This window comes from Durio zibethinus, chromosome 20 (genome assembly GCF_047325235.1).
Source record: "Durio zibethinus cultivar Kanyao isolate XHJ-2024 chromosome 20, ASM4732523v1, whole genome shotgun sequence".
NCBI lineage: Eukaryota > Viridiplantae > Streptophyta > Magnoliopsida > Malvales > Malvaceae > Durio > Durio zibethinus.
The window spans coordinates 23419499-23426454 of record NC_143181.1 but is presented as its reverse complement, the minus strand read 5'-3'; the positions used below and the strand labels follow the sequence as shown (position 1 = coordinate 23426454).

At 29.9% G+C, this 6956-nt stretch overlaps 1 non-coding gene across 1 annotated transcript; it reads right to left on the bottom strand.

Annotated features, from left to right (window-relative positions):
* Positions 1–506: 506 nt before the first annotated feature.
* Positions 507–612, bottom strand: LOC149513189 (small nucleolar RNA R71). The gene has a single exon (XR_016330874.1). It is a non-coding gene; the product is annotated as a small nucleolar RNA R71 (small nucleolar RNA).
* Between the last annotated feature and the right edge of the window lie 6344 nt (positions 613–6956).

The window sequence follows — 6956 nt, the reverse complement described above, 5'->3', positions numbered from 1 at the left end:
ATGTAAGATCATAGCCAACATTGTTGCTGCCTCCCTTTTATTGGTCACTATTTGAAGAAAATGTCTAAAAAGAAAATGAATGGTTGAGTTGAATGATGACTTGGCATTTTAAAAATAGAATATTGGTCCATTTGTTCACCTCACAATGGCTTAGGGTTTATGTTGTGCCCAATATGCATGGTTTTTAATAAAGTATAAGATGGCCAACAATCCAAGCAAACAATTTTAAATCAACCTATTATAATTCAAATGATCCAAACCTTTGTTCAATTCGGTGACCTTGCTAGCAAGGATGCAAACATACATTTAGGAAACTTCCTAAAGATTTGTGATGATTTCAAACACAATTATGTATCTGATGATGCCAATAGACTTAGGTTATTTCTTTCTCTCCTTGTAATTGGGCCAAAAGCTAGCTTATTACATTGCCACCTGAATCAAATACTACTTGGGATGACTTGGCTTATAAGTTTCTGCATAAGTTCTTTTCCCTAGCCAAAATTGCAAACTTCACAATAATATCACCATCTTCACTCAGTATGAGTCTGAATCCCTTTATGATGCTTGGGACCAATATAAGGAATTGCCTAAGAGGTGTCTTTATCATGGGTTACCTAAATGGCTCAAGGTTTAAACCTTTTACAATTTACTTTTAAAACATAATAAGAATCTTATCAACACTATAGTTGGTGGTGCCCTAATGAGTAAATCTGTAAATGATGCTTTTGAGGTCTTCGAAATTGTGGCAACCAACCATTACAAGTGGCCGATAGAAAGACAAAACCCTAGAAAGGCTATAGGAGTTTATGAGTTAGATGCTAATGTTATTTTTACTTAAATAGTTAGTTTAGCTAAAAAAACAAAGACTTTTAAATCTAGTTCTAGTCTTATTCCTACTTTTACTCCCAACACTATCCAATCCATACAAACTCCATTTTTCAATTGCAATGTGTATAGAGGTAGTCATTCATTAGTGACAAGGGGACCTATTTTTACAACAAATACTTTTCTACTCTCTTAGTAAAGTATGTGGTCACCCATAAGGTTGATATTGCCATTGGCTAGGTAGAGGTGTCAAATAAGAAAATTAAGAGGATCGTTGAGAAAATAATGACTTTATTAAGGAAAGATTGGTTAAAAAGGTTAAGATAATTCATTATGGGCCTATAGGACTAATCCCAACACTTTGATAGGGATGTCACCATAGTAGTTGATGTTTGGAAAAACTAGTCACCTATCAATTGAGCATGAATATAGAGCATCCTAAGCTCTAAAAAATTGAACTTCAATCTAAGTGCAACTAGTGAAAAGAGGCTGCTGTAACTCTATGAGCTTAAAGAGTTCTAATTACAAGCCTATGAAAGTTACAAGCTCTACAAAGAGAAAATAAAGAAACAGCATGACAAGAAAATTTTAGATAGAAGATTTGAGCTTGAATAGTAGGTACTACTTTTTAATACTCGAATAAAGTTTTCTAGGCAAGCTGAAATCTAAGTGGTGTCACAACATGTCAATTCGGGAACCCAACTAGCGGACTTAGGGAAAAATAAGAAAAACAGGTAAAACGAGGCTAAAAAACAATTTTAATAAAAATCAAAACAAGAAGTCACCACCAATCTTTTTTAGGGTGTGATTGACTACCCTAAAATTTTATCCTTTTAATAAAACATTTAAAACAAGTTTAAAGTTTATTAAAAGAACATTTTGTAGTTTGCAAAAATCAAAGTACGGTTCGGGAGTCAGTTACACATAGAGAAAGATTAGGATGCCTACAAGGCCCACTAAAAATGGTACTAGTTAATTGCATATTATCCTTAGATTTTGATAAAAATGGTCCCACTTTAATGTTTAAAACTTAATTCCTTTATTTGCTACTTTATTACAAAAATTGGAATTTTTTTAATTTTCTTTTGAAATCAAATCAATTTTAATAAAAACATGACAATTTATTTTTGGATTAATATGAAAAAGTTCTAAGTGTCAAGATATTTTCTTCATCCTCCTATATTTAGGAGGAGCTTTGAAAATGTCCCTAACTTAAAGGTTTTTAAATTGCCCTACAAAATTGAGATAGCACATCACATAAGCAATAACCATTAAGAGTCCCCCTATATTTCATCAAATTACGAAGGTTATTTTTAATTGAGATATTATCTTTTTTTAAAGCACATTTCTTGAAAAACATCATTTATGAGCAAAACAATATATATATATATATGCATGATAATGGAAAATGAATGATGAAATGTAAATGCAAGACAATTTAAGAATGCATGTAGCAATGAAGTAAAATGAGAAGCAAATGCATGAAGGGGATTAAGTGTTGGTTTTAGGGTTTAGGCTTGATTAGGTCAATCTACATGTGTGTAAATCGTACAAGTAGTAATAGTAACTACTCGCTCAAAAGATCGTCCCACAGAGATCAGGTAAACAATTTCCTAGGCTAAGTATCTCTTATCACCTTATACCCTTCTAAAGTTGGTTCAATCAACAAATGAACATAAAAACTAACTACTACAAAATTAAAATTGGATAAAGCATCAAAAGCATCAAAATTGGAAAGCTAAGTAAATGGGAAAATAAACAGGAACAAACGGTAAATGCATGCTATAAAATGTGAAATACAGTATCTAAATCAAATTAAAATCAAATTTGAAGTAAAAATGAAGCGATGAAAATGCAAAATGCAACTAAACTTACAAAACTTGTAAATCTAAAAATACAAGCTAGCCTAGACCAAAACATGGCTAGCAATAATAAAATGAACTCTAAATGGCAACCAAGTAAATGATTTAAAGCTTCTAAAAAGCAAAATCACATAATGAACTATATTAAAAACAAGTTTGAAAAGCAAAGAAGAAGCAAAAAGTGCAAAAATTCAAGCAATTTAAAATCGTAACTACCTTACGTTATTGAAAACAAAAGTTTAACCTACTATTTTATATAAAAAAATGAAACATAATCAAATGGAATCCAATTGGAATTTTAAAGGTCTCTCAAAAAACATTATAAGGAATCAAATTTGAAAAGCAAAGCATTGAAGAAAAACCTAAAATATCCAAGAAAAAGCACAAAACTAAAACTAACAGTATAAATCTGGAACCAAACTTGAATCCAATAAACTAATTCTAATAGATGCTAAAGTAAGTGATCTGAATTGGAATTAAGAAGTTCAATTAAAGAACTCAAAGAAAAACTAATTTGCAAAACAAAAATGCAAGAAAATGTAAAAGATAACTAGGAACAATAAAAACAAAACATGAAATTCCAAATGTGACTCACTAAGTTGACAAAAGAAAAAATAGATCTAGAATCCTGTGGTGAAAATGAACTTAAACTAAGCTAAGGAACAAATAATTAGCAAGTTTACTATAAAATCTAGAAAGAAAGTCATAGTAAAATAAAGGAAAACATGCTTATTGAACTTGCTACTCAAAATTTACGCAAAATAGAGAACATTAGAGCATGAACTAAACAATTCATCCTAACAGCTAGCAAATTCATGAAATAAATTACAACAAAATGAAAATAATCAAGTTAACTAGTAAATCTAAGAGATCAAAGGTTGAAAGAATAAAAAAATTTGCCAAGAGGAGAAAAGAACCAAGCTTCAACTTGTATTGCTCACCTAATCTTCACTACCTCCAGGATTTCAACCTCAATTTGTGAAAATTAATTGTATTGATTGGGAAAGAATTTGATGTTGATTTTTTTACTATGTTAGAGTCTAATGAACTATGAAACAGTGAAAAAAATTTAGCAAAAACAAGTATGAAATAATTGAGTTTTATCATTGAAACTAGGTTAAGTGCAAAAATGCAAAAATAGATATAAGATCAGTGAGAAAATTTGAAAATTTCAGTTGGAAATCAATAAAATTTGTAAATTTCATTGCCAAAATCATAAAAAAACATTGAAAAATTCTTCAAGGAATGCAAAAGTGCAATGAAAATCAATAGAAAAACATAAAGATCAAGGCTATTTGGTTGTTAAGAAAGTAAAATGCAGTAAAGGAAATTACAAAAATTAAAGAATAAAAAATAAAATCCTAGGCTAAAGTCTCTCTAAAATTACTAGCTCCACTCCTATTTATAGGCAGGTGATTGGTGAGTTGAACCCCAAAAATTCTCTTCAAAATATCTAAAAATAAAAGGTCCTTTAAAGACTTCTTTACTCTTTCCTTTTGCATGGTTGCAAAACTGTTTGATGCTAATTGCTTTCTTTTGCATTTTGCTACTCCAACAATTCCATTTAATAGCCAATGAAATCTCTCCAAAATGCCATGTCAACATTTCCATTTGACCTTTTTCAAGTCACCAAAAGAGGGTGACTACTTCTTATGCACATGAGTCATTCCACGCCACATACAAGTATATTTTTTTCTTCTTTTCCTTGTTAACCCTCTTACATGCATTAATGTTTTCATTTTTTTTTTCTAAAAAATTCAAGTATTGTATGAGCAAATTTAACAATAAAATCACTAAAAAATTTTGGAAGTAATACTAAAAAGAATTCATAGAAGAAAAGTATAAGAAAACGTTCGAAAAAAAAATCTAACTTAATAACACTAGTTTATGCTATTTTCACAAATTGTGCCAAAAATCCTCCAAAATATATCTAAATTATCCAAAATTCCTTATTTTCTCTATTTGTACTTACACATAAGAAAATTTATGCATTTAGGAGTATTTTTGCCACAATTCTCAAGGAACAAACCAAAATATAAGCAAAATTACACTAAAAATAAGCATGAAAATACTTAAATTCTGGTGCAATAAACCCCCAAACTTAAGCTTTTGCTTGTTCTCAAGTAAAATAAGATTGGGCAAGAATCATCATATACTTTAAATGCCTCATTCAACGTGAATACCTTATGGATTGAATAATGGAGATAACTAAAGCAAAATAATGAACAATTGCTAATATACAAGAATCTACCCAAGCTAAGATCATTCTTAACTATGGTTCTACAAGCAAGCAATACCTCTCACACATCCTTGCAAGAAATCTAGTAATGTTATGCAACACATGAAACTTTAATAACAAAGATCAATAAATTATGCTTAAGTTCCATAAATTTTCTCTTCACATATCTCTCCACTAATGTAGATAAACATATGACCAAGACTCATTTAGGACTTTCATAAGCTTGTAAAGTAAGGCTAAAGTCAAAGTATGATAAATGTCATTTAGGCTCAAGTACCCTAACAATGCATTACTTGGTCTAGGATAATTCATAATTGAGATCTCAAGGTAAGAAAGGTAAGTTTGAATAAAGAATCACCCCCATAAACTTTGATTTTACCCACTTTTCTTTCTTTGTTTCCTTTCTTTGTTTTATTCACCACCTGACTGTTTTTGTTTTTGTTTTTCTTTTCCTTTTTCTTTTCTTTTTATGATTTTATTTATTTATTTTTTATTTTTTTTAATAATTTTTTTCCATTCTTTTTCAAGCTTCACCCTTCATTTCTAATAATGCATAGCTTGCATGAATGTCCTAATGCATATAGGGCAAATGACCAAAAAGATAGGAAATAAACAAATGAAGGCTATAGGCTTGTAATGTGGTTTCAAAAAAAAAAAAAAAGCATCATAAGGCTCAAGTGGGGTGACTATGAAATTATTATATCAAGGTTGGCTTGAAAAGGCTTAAACGATCCAAAAATTGCCTATATCATTTCCCTAATCATTTGTCGTCTAGGATTTCGCCTCAAGAAATTATCAAAACAAATTCTAGAACATGAAACACAACTTCAAAGACCATTGAAAAAAATTATCTCATACTTATATAATCAATCACTAGATTAGAAAAATGCAATTCAATGATCAAAGCATCAACTCACAAATAAAAACCATATTCAACAGTTCACTAAACCTAAGTGTCACCTCATATTTCACACATATTCAATCTTTTCCTAAAGCTATATTCATTCTTAATCTCTACCTATCATTGGCTTTATGAAAAACTAATTAAAGAAAGCATACTAATGATTTAAGCTACCACAAGTTAAGCTCAATTTAAAGGCAAAACTCAAGGAAAATTTTTAAAATTTTTAAAATTTAAGCAATATTCCCATACCACTTAACTGAAACAACTCATTATCCTTAATGAGTAAGTATCAAAAGAAATGAAGCAAAAAAGTGAGGAATAAGGAAACTTCCTTATCATCATAGAGGCATAGTAGCTGAATTTCCCATGAATGCTTGGCCTAACTAGTGCAATCATTCTTTAAGCTCTTATTCATCTTACAAAACAAATAAATAACTACATAAAGAACTACATCAATATATACAAGAAAAGATAAGCAAAACATGAAAATAACAAAACAAGCAATGAACAAAACATAAAATATAAAGTTTAGGTTACCTTCCAAGAAATGCTTTATTTAAAGTCAAAAGCTAAACTATCAAAATGAGCTCACAACTATATGTTTGTAGTGATCATTCCATACTTAATTCATGAATCCAATCATTTCAAGACCTTTCTTTTAACCATCTTAACGAAACTAGCATTTAATAATGGATCATATGGGCAAGCAAGAGTGGCAATGAATTTTTCAACAAAACCATCAATCTCACACCTAGATGGACTAAGGTAAGTAGTTTTTCGTTTCAAAATCCAATCAATTGACCTATCCTTAACATGAACCATATCATATCCTTTTTGTAACATGTCGACACCCTCTCTTCTAGAATGACTATGATAAGTATGATTAAATTGAAATTTTTTTAAGAAATAGTAAATCAACTAACAATGATATCCTATCAATAACAACTAACCCATCAGCCCACATCCTAGCAGGACTAAAATAATCATGATCAAAGTGAAATTTTTTATAGTCTAATGAATCTAAATCTAAAGGTCTAATCACTCTAGAGAGAGTGTTGTGATCAACTAAAGGCTCGACACTGAAAGGTGGTGTAAATCGACAAGTAGAGATTATCAATATCTTATC